Source organism: Chelon labrosus (genome assembly GCF_963514085.1).
Source record: "Chelon labrosus genome assembly, chromosome: 14".
NCBI classification, from domain to species: Eukaryota; Metazoa; Chordata; class Actinopteri; order Mugiliformes; family Mugilidae; genus Chelon; species Chelon labrosus.
In genome coordinates, this window is record NC_140347.1 from 11,944,768 (window position 1) to 11,955,548 (window position 10,781).

Below are 10,781 nucleotides of genomic sequence, written 5' to 3' on the forward strand. Positions count from 1 at the left end.
ATTGTACCACAGGAGAGAAAGTACACGGAAAGTACAGGATTATTATCAAGAGCCCTTAAAGGTTTATTTATAAGTGCTGCTAAGCTGAGCTCCTTTGGGGTGAGCGGTGCAAGGCCTGATAAGAGTAAAAAGAGATGCTTAAAGGTTACATGTCCGGATATAATGGAAATATATACTCTAACAACATAACTCTGCATTTTTTATCTATTTATTTATTTAAATTTTCTTTTAATGATGAGTCTTGTGAAGGCTCAGGCATGCAGCAACAAAATGACATGTGATCGTCTCTCAGCCGTCTCATTTTTGACCAAATTGCAGCCTCTTGTGGCTCATACGGGATTCACAGGAGCTGCAATACATCAGCAGGGAACCGGGATGTCAGTGAACGGCACAATGATAATCATATGTGTATTATAAAATACAAATTAAAGTTAATTATACGTTATACTAATTACATAATTATCTTTTTTTGAAATCTTTTTTTGCATGTGTCACTGATTTGCTGGCAAAGCGAGACTTTGGAAATAATTTAGTATTGCATTTATGTTCTGAGACATACCTTCGATCTTTCTTTCAGTTTATCCACCATGTCATGCATAACTTAGACAGCTGGATTTGGACATGCAGTGTCTAGCTGAAAAAATGCGGGCATTTTTAAACTCCTGACCGGGGGTTGGGGGGATTGGTAAAAGGTTGTCATGCCATCTATAACGGCTTGCCCTGCAGAGGGGGCTGGAGAATGTCCCAGCTGGCACTCAGTGAGAGGTGAGGTCTGAATAGATCCCTGTTCAGACCTGGTGTTAACATGTGAGTGATCGGATCAAAAAAAAGGAAAGACAACTGTTCATGCTGACATGCACCCCTACGGAAATTTTTGAATTACCCAACTTGCATGTTTTTGGAAGGTGGCCCATTCAGTCCACCCCACCCATCGTCCTCGAACCGCTGCTCATCACTCAGCAAGCCTGTTGCACTGAAACTGGATGGCTCCCCACACGTCTTCACGAGGCCTGGAGCGCCTTCATCAGTCTCTTGCTTTAGTGGCGAAGATAAACACATTCTTTCAAGTATTTAATGACAATTCATCACGGGGATGTTGTGAGTAGTGCACCTCTTCAGTTCAGAAACATTCAGTTTATGGACTGGTAAGTTTGGTAAGTCTCCTCATCGCACATGGTGAATAGTCAAGAGTATAAATCTCCACACTGCCAGAGGTCGCTGTCAAAACAGTACAGAGCAAAATGCAGCAAAAAGATACACCACGTTTTTATGGAGAGGCTTCAGCTGTCTTTTCTCTAATAACAAAGCCTTTTCGGTCACTGACAGTTAAACATATCCTCTTGACAGTATCAGCCAAGTATGTTCTCAGCGTGTTGTAACAAGGCGACCTTGTAAATCCCAACACGCAGTAAAGTACGTTTGGATGAGGCAGGTTAAAGGGCGAAAATAAATAAAAACGAAAATCATGACATTTCCATGCGTTGCAAGCGCAGTGAGAGATACCTGGAATGAATAAAGCATAACGTGGTGTGAGAATGTAAGGGCATGAGGGTAGAAGTTGAACGTGCAGCTTTACGATCCACAAGAGACAATCTGTTCTTTATGTTCTATTTTAGTAATTTGGGGGGAAAGGCTTCGCACTGAGCTTCCTGGTATATCCTGTGGGAGATGCTATGGGAGTGCAGAAGTCTTTCCGTGTAAGAGACTTTCCGTTTACATGTTGTGTTCTGATTTATGGACTTTTGTTTTATTGGGGTGCCATTTCTGTTCTCTACACGTCACGTTTGATTGTATTTGTAGTGATATGAGGCACTCAAGATAAAGGAAAAGCAAACTGTCAAGTGAAAGGGAAGTGTAGTGTTGGCTCACTAGCAACAATAACAGCAGCTCAACATTATCTGAATGTAAGAAACTTCAAGCAAGCTTCAGACCCATCTGTCTGCTTCACTGAGTTTTTCCTGCTTTTCTTTGTTTTCTTGGTGGTGGGACTTACTACATTTAATGTGCATTATATATACAGAGCTCTGCAGTGTCAGTTATTCCCAGACTGGCCTGTGATTCTGCAGGATTTTATACTTTTGTGTATTTATCCCTGTCTGTACAGCTGCCCTGCAACTGGTAAAAACACAAAGCGTAATAAATTATATTTCCATGGTATGTTACTTCTTGGTCTTTGTCATGTCTAAGTACAAATGCTATGAGTAAAGAACAATAAAGAAGACGGTTATGCTGGGGAAAATTATGCCACAGTATAATAAAAGTATCGTAAATCATGGCACCCTAGCAGAGTGGCAAATTTCCAATTACTGACTGGAGGTACGGCTCATTACATTCAATGAAGGTGGTCCTGTATTTATTTAAAAAGAAGAACATCTAAAACATTAAATGTTTGGCATGTGACTTGAACAACTGTCTATACAATACTATTAAACAATATTCTTAAAATAGAAACATTTAGTATTCCTACAGTTTAAAATGCTCCATTTAATGTAGAAATCCTGTTCTCTTCAGCACCTTCTGGTATACAAAAGCAAAAGTATTACTATTAATTTGTCTTTTATTTGTTGTATAATCGTATCGTATCATAAAGCATCGCATCATATCCCATCAAATCATACCGTATCATATTGTATTGCGTCAAATCGCATAGTATTGCATCGTATCATATCGTATTGTATCATATCGTATCAAATCATATCGTATCGTATTGCATCAAATCGCATAGTATTGCATCGTATCATATGATATCATATCGTATTGTATTGTATCATATCGAACTGCATCGTATCATTTCGTATTGTATTGTATCATATTGAATTACATCGTATCACATCACATCATATCGCATCGCATCGCATCGTATTGCATCGCATCATATGCATCAAATCACATCGTGTCGCATAGTATTGCTTTGCATCGCATCGCATCAAATCATATCGTATCGTATCGTATCGTATCATATCATATTTCATCAAATCGCATAGTATTGCTTTGTATCGTATCGTATCGTATGGTATCATATTGCATCAGATCACATAGTATTGCATCATATCGTATCGTATCAAATAATATCGTATTGTATTGCATCAAATTGCATAGTATTGCCTCGTATCATATGATATGATATCGTATTGTATTGTATCATATCAAATTGCATCGTATCGTATCGTATTGTATTGTATCATATCGAATTACATCGTATCGAATTACATCGTATCGCATCACATCGTATTGCATCGCATCATATGCATCAAATCACATCGTATCACATCATATTGTATTGCATCAAATTGCATAGTATTGCATCGTATCGTATCATATCATGTCGCATCACATCACATCGCATCGCATCGCATCACATCGCATCGTATCTTATCGTATCTTATTCTATCATATCGTATAGCATCACATCATATTGCATCAAATCATATCGTATCGTATCATATCGTATTGCATCAAATCGCATAGCATCACATTGCACCAAATCATATAGTATCGTATCACATCTTATTGTATCAAATCGCATAGTATTTCTTTGTATCGTATCATATCGTATCGTATCGTATCGTATCGTATCGTATCATATCGCATCGCATTGCATCAAATCAATCGTATGTCATCGTATTACACTGCATTCACATCATATCATAATGCAACGTATCGCATTGTGTCAGATCGTATCGCATCTTATTGTATCGTATCACTATTGTATTGTATCATATCGTATTGTATGATATTGAATTGTGTCACATCACATCACATCGTATCTATTGTATTGTAACACATTGTATCATACCGTATAATTTTGTGTTAAAATTGTAATCATTTCAAATGAAAAGTGACCAAAGGAAAGAACACAGGAGCAGCAGGTATTTACAGCAAAGGTACCCTGGTTAGATTTTTGCTAAATACAGGATGGTTCATTGTTGACTGTGATTAATGGTTAGACTCCATTGACCTAACTTGACCTTACAGAGTTTCCCCCACTTTACTGTGTCAGTGAACCCACTGATGGACAGTCTTTACCACTGACAACTGGTGTTTCCGGATTCATTCAAACCCTCAAAAAAACAACAACATTTCTTTGATTAACAGTTTCTCTCTGACCTCAGTCATTTGTTCAGGTTCACCACAGCTCTTGAAGATATATTGGTGGACATCACAGGCCCGGCTTTGCACGTTAATTATTTGACAAATAATTCTGTCAGTCAGGGAAGTTTCAAGCTCCATTCTTATGCAAACAAAACCATGCAAAGTCCAAATCAGGCAAGTGCCCTGAAGCCCAGTGTAGGTTCCTAATTAATGAAGCCAACTAAAATAGCATTTAGGCTCCTACAGCCGCGACATATTTTACTAATTTTTTTACAATTTGTACAGCTTGTCCAACATTTTCTGCATTTGGACTCTTTAACAGATGATTTCAAATACACGTTGTGCAAATTGTAAGAGCAAATGCAGAGTAACACTTCACCAAGTTACACGGGCACGGCAGAGACTATACTGCATCCTACATTATGTCCCCCCAGTTATGTAAAGCATTAAATGCTGCAAACAAAGCCTTGTAGAAATTTTGTTAAGTCTGCATTCTATATATTTGGTATGACGCCTTTGCATGCAAGCCAAGGCCACGACTGCAGTAAATGGATATTTTTGAAGACAAATACATCCCAAATTGGTTTATTTTCGCAAGCACCAAGCCTTCCCTCTTTTCTACGACGCCATTCAAAGGTGATAACTTTAGAAAACATCTACAAAATAGATCTTTTCAACAACTCTGACAGTTGACAACCCTTTTGTAGCAGGTAAACATGCCTTCTCACCTGCTTTTACTTCGAATGTGCTCACTCTAACCACAGCTTCTTCCTCCTACGTTGCCAGGGAGGAATCAAAGCAAAACACGTTTGCCAAATGGGACATCCCTCATCACTCTGGCATTATTCTGTCAGCCTCTCTTGCATAACCTTACACTGAGGGTGAATGGATTGCTCTGGATGACAAGAAAAATTGCACTCGCCTGTACGTGGATAAGTCTGTGATTGTTTCTCATGTACTCTGAGTCTAATTATGACCTACAAATTGGCCTAAATAATCAATGTAACAGAGTACTAGTGCAGCCTGGGGGGAAATAACAGGACTCTTTCATTATGGCTGAGCTGAGATGCTTGGTAACAAGCAGAGGACGCAGCAACAAGACTAATGACTAAACAGTAAAGATGTGGCATGATATTTTTATGATTCATTTATTACATAAACCACACTCACTCAAAAAGCGGTGAAATGCTGCACCATCTGACACATATGGCACGCTGGTCAAATGAATCCGGCCTTTAATAAACGTGGCTTTTATTTTTCTTCTGCTCCACATACTGACTTTGAGTAAAGACCCATTGTAGCTGATGATGATGAATAGGTGCTCATTTGAGTCTGAAAGACACGGCGACCACGATGCTGTCTGCAGCTGAGACTCCTGCAGCTGTGTTTGCAACAAAAAGCTGAAGTCACAACAATTAATAATTTACTAAAAATACAGAATGATTTTAAGTTCTCTTTTGGGAGCATTTTCTTTTCAATGCTGGCTTACGTAACAGCCTACACACTCAGAGGACATGCTGGTGTTAAGGAGAAACATCACACGCTAAACATGACCCAGAGTGATAGAAATAATTACGCCCTGGCAGGCATGGAATGGAAAGGAGGATTCACAAATAGCTGAAAAAAACCTCACTGATAGGTCAGAGGACACAAGGTATCATTACTACCTAACTCATGGCCATGCATTAGCACACAAGATTACTCTAAACCACAGGTGTCAAACATATGGCCTGGGGGCCAAAAGTGGCCCGCCAGAAGGTCAAATCTGGCCCAAAGAATGAAATTGCAAAGTGAAGTCATTCATTCATTCATTCATCTTCTATACCCACTTAGTCCTGTTAAGGGTCGCGGGGGTCTGCAAAGTGAAGTCTACAATTTTAAAATAACTGCTATGCCTAATTTGTCCACTGTTTTCAAAAGAGAACAGAGGACAGAGCACAACACTGAGACCCAGGACTAAACAGCAGATAGCAATGTGCCCAAATTACACTTTTTTTTTTCTTAAGAAATTTAATTTTTTAAGTTTATTAAATGCAAACATTCTCCTAATTCACTTGTTCTTCTTTGCATTAATACAAACGGAAATAAATCTACAGTCGTCGTTGCTCAGAGGTTATTAACTTCCTGGTCCGGCCCGCTTGGGATCAAATTGGGCCGTATGTGGCCCCCGAACTAAAACGAGTTTGACACCCCTGCTCTAAACCATTAAGATGACATGTTGCATGTGAAAGCCGACAATGCTTTGATTCAGGGCCGTATTATGCAGTCAAAAAGCTCCAGGGACACAGAGTTGAGATTGCTTTGAACTCTCCGAGCTGGCTCAATGAAGTGTTTGCTTCTGTCACATTCTCCTTGTTGAGTTCTCTTCAGTAAAATTACACAGGATTATATCTCAGAAACAAAACTCAGTTTAAAAGATGTATTGCGGAAGCCAGGCAGTTTTACACCGAAGAAAAACCTGTGAGGGCCTGTGTTTGGGTTTGAGGAAAAAAAAAAAAAAACTGCAGTTGTCTACCTGATGAAAGGTTGTCAGTGATATTTTGGCGCCAGACTTTAAGAAAACAGGCTGTTAGGTTGGGCAGACGGCTTTCTGACACATGGATCTATTCACATGTGGTGTACGGGGCCGGGGCAAAGCAAATAACAAAGGTAGGTCATAGGTAAAATAATATATTGTATATTTACTATCGTCATTACCTGCTCCCTGGTGGTGACAGATTAGAGAGCTGAGAAAGGAAAAAGGATAAATTTGGGGTACACCTCCTAGTAAAGATTACAGCGGAGGGAATAATGTGAAATATTTAATCCGCAACCTGTTGCAAATTATATTTTGCATCTCAAATACTGTCTATAAAGAAAACTGAAACCAGTTTATTTTGTCCAGTTTATGTCTTTTAGCTTCTTCTCTTTTTAAGAAATGATTATTTTTTTTCATTCATTCATTCATCTTCTGTAACCGCTTGTCCTGTGAAGGGTCACGAGGGGGCTGGAGCCTATCCCAGCTGTCTCTTTACATATTATATTAAGATAATCTGCATGTAAAATATCTAAAACTTAAAATATAGTAGAGTTAATCAGTCACAGGGGTGATTTTTACATTTTAATGACAATTGAAAATTTTTTACTGCGTGGTAAAAGAACACTTACAGATGAATCTAAGGATCTTCCACCTCCATCGTTTCCAGCTTTATTTGGGTTTCATCTGTGCAGTCAAAGGATTTTGGGGGCCAGTTGACTGAGTTAATTTCATCCAGCACGCAAGTTATTCCCGTTCGTTGGTGGCCGAGTCTCCGCTGTGAGAGGTCTTTGTACCGAGAGCCAGTCATATGAGCGTCAGTCAAACACGGGGGAGGGAGGGAGCTCCTCTGGCACATACATCAGTGAGGAATTTGTTTGGTGTGATTTGTGGAGAGAGAGAGAGAGAGAGAGAGAGAGAGAGCAGATGATTTAATGTATGAAATAGCGTGCGCCACTTCCTGACCCAACCTGCGTTAATATCAGATGGTGATGAATCGTTGTTGTTTGGTCACTTGAAATGATGAAGCGTGAGAAGGAACTGGAGCAGATTCGCCAGCGGTCCCGGTGGTAATAAGAGCATTATGGGCTGTGACTCCCAAGCTGGGAGACCAGCTCCAACAGCTCCAAGGAGCAACTAAGATTCTGAGCACGAGGCCGTATTTTAACATTTTAAATGTGACAACACCTCTTGTGTGTATCACGTTATATGAGACAAATGCAGGTGACGGTCCAAAGCAGGAAACGAGCCACGAGTCTCCTCCGCCGTCTGGAAATGATCTGCAATTTATTCCTGTGGCGCTTTCCAAAAAAGCTCTGCAGACTGATGAGAATTGTCAGCTGGTCGGATGGAGCCATCACCAGGTGGTGATTCACACCCTGCGCGTTCTTGACTGGGGGCTGCGATGTTATTAAGCAGGGGAAGCAATCAAATGAATTACACTCCTAAGTGCCGTTCGAATGCATCATCTCTGTCTGTTTTAACCTTTATTTATCCACTGAAGAGGTGGCTTAGCAAGCAGGCCCTCGTTTGTTTCAGCGTTCCAGTTAATGACTCAAACTCAGAAGCAGGAGCAAACACCGCCTGCGGTGGAGGGTTATGAGGGAGAAGAGAGAATGACTCCCACTTCAGACTGTGCACTGTGCAGACCGTGAAACATATCTCACCTTTAAGCCAAGCCAAAGTATTACAAAATTACGAATTTATGACCATCTGAGCCTCGGGCGATACTGCAAAAGCAGGGGACGTCTTCTTCTTCTCCTCCTGCTATTTGAGAGCTGAAGAAAGCCTGAAGATCTTTTTCAAACCGTGACGAAGACATTAAGGTGCAGTCCGTTTTTTTTTAAGTGGCGAAATTCGAAGCAGCAACAGGGAGAATATTTAGTGGCGTCACAAATGTAAATATGATCCTGCAGTCGCTCCTGCAAACACAGCACGATGAAATGCCTTCCTTTTCACCGATGAATGCAAAAGATTAAAGATATGTGGAATGAAGAGGGGGGTAAGCATTTCAGCCGCCACATATCAAATATGGCAGGGAAAGTAATTTGAAGTCCAAGGGTTGTGGAATTGGAAACCTGGCCCAAATGGACTGACAGTCCAGGGAGACAAAGCACTCCATTCTCCAGAATCTGCTTCACACCATGCTGCAGCAGGACGACTTCCAAACACATGTGAAAGGTTTGCACGAGCCACCTGAGGACTGTGATTTCATAGTCGTCTGACCTCTACACCCCCTTCAGCGTTTATGGGGCCACTAGAAAATTGTGAAATCACAACAAGCCTTACGTTCTCACATAAAGGCGGGGGCACCACGGGTTATCGGGTTGACTTGTGCCGTCCCGCCCAGCTTGAATGCCACTGTTGTTACGGCCGAACGGAGCAGACACATCTTTTATTTTTATTCTCCAAATGTATTTCACAAAGAGGAGTTCTAATCCCACAGCTGCTCGTGTTGCAGGCAAACACATATAAATCAATCCAAATCCATACATACATATTTACAACATGGTAGCTTTTTACAACATGGCTGAATATCTTTTCGATTCTGAGGTTGTGGAAGAACCATAGCGGAACTCAGAGACAACATCATCCGGGGTCTGTAGGTCAATCTACAGACCCCAGATGATGATAACAGGTAACTCCGAAATCAACAGGGAATAGCACTAGTGTATCATAACAAAATATTGGTGAAATGAACGAGTTTCGCGGCAGATAATGCGTTATTTAGAGGCTGCGTTTCGGTGCCCCATTCACTCCCACTATATGGATATACGCAGATCTAAATATCGTCTGAACGACTCCAAATTACACAAAAGTTATATGGGTGAGTAAACAATCGTATTTTATGCCAGAAATAAGGTCCAGGTTGTAAAAAACAGTAGTTCCCCTTTAACTGCAGAGGCAGCTAAACCTTCTTCTATGTAGTTACGAGATAATATAGTAGCACACTAGTTTAATTTTTATTCATATAGCTTTTAATCATAGATTACTTTACACTTCAGCGTTTGCTTTTCACAAGGTCGCCGTTACGTATTTCCGCGGTTCATTGGTAAAACTTCTAAGAATATACTGACAAGTCCTACTCATCATTCAATCAAACAAAACAACAACAAAAAAAAACAACCCTGGATGTGGGGACGTGGTTTGAGGTCACTGCAAAATTGCTTGTTTTGCGGCTTAAAGAAAAAGTACAAATGAACAAAAATAGGCTGCGTGTTATGAAAGAAAAATGTTCAATGAGTGTCTCTCACAGCAAGCGCATGTCCACCTCTTCTGTTCCGGCTCCTTTTATTACTGTCATTCTGCGCCCGACCTTGTGCATTATCAAGGAAACGTATGCGCCCGGAGCGAGCTGAATGTCTACGTTACCGACATTGAAGCGGTGAAAGGAAAGTGATTTTCCTTTCAGCGGCACAACGTTTACCTCCATAAAGCCCTGCATGTATATGTGTGTGTGTGTGTTTTGTGTTTGTGTCATGTGCACCTCCTCCAACCTGAGGTGTAGTATTGACGTCTAACCAGTGAGTCAGGCCTCCGTAATGAAGTTTCCACGCAGGGCTACATGCACACCTTGTAAAACGAGAACAGCAGAGAAACGGTCCAATCAGACAAATTGATTTGCACACTTCACTGTCGCCCTACTTCTTAATCTTACGTTTTTTTGTTTTTTTTTTGAAAAGACGTCAGTCCCATTGTTGAGATGTCACTAATTAGGATTGACCTTTGAGGGATTTAGAGTGGGGATTGACAGGGGTCCTCCAATGAAGGGCTTTAATCAGCGTATGAAAACATGAAAAGACGCACCCAAGACGTTCTCCTGAGAGCGTAACAATGATGACGCGAATGCCGGCCAACTGGGGGGGGGTGATTAGAGCGAGGGCAGCTAGTTAACCAGTTCACTAATGCCTTATCTTTAGTCTGGCAAAGTAAACTGCACTATTGATTGGAAAGCATGTGGGTTGCCTCTATACTTACCATACACAAGACCACAAGACCACACAAGTACACACTCCTCCCCATTCAGAGAGGAGCAGGAGCCCCCTTACCTCAATCACACCCCGAGGCCTTGTGACTCTTTACTTCGCGCGTCTATAAAAAGAGCTTTCCTCCTCTGAGGAAGAAGCAACAGCGGACCCTCTCCTACAGAGCATTTCTTTTCTTTTTTTTTTTG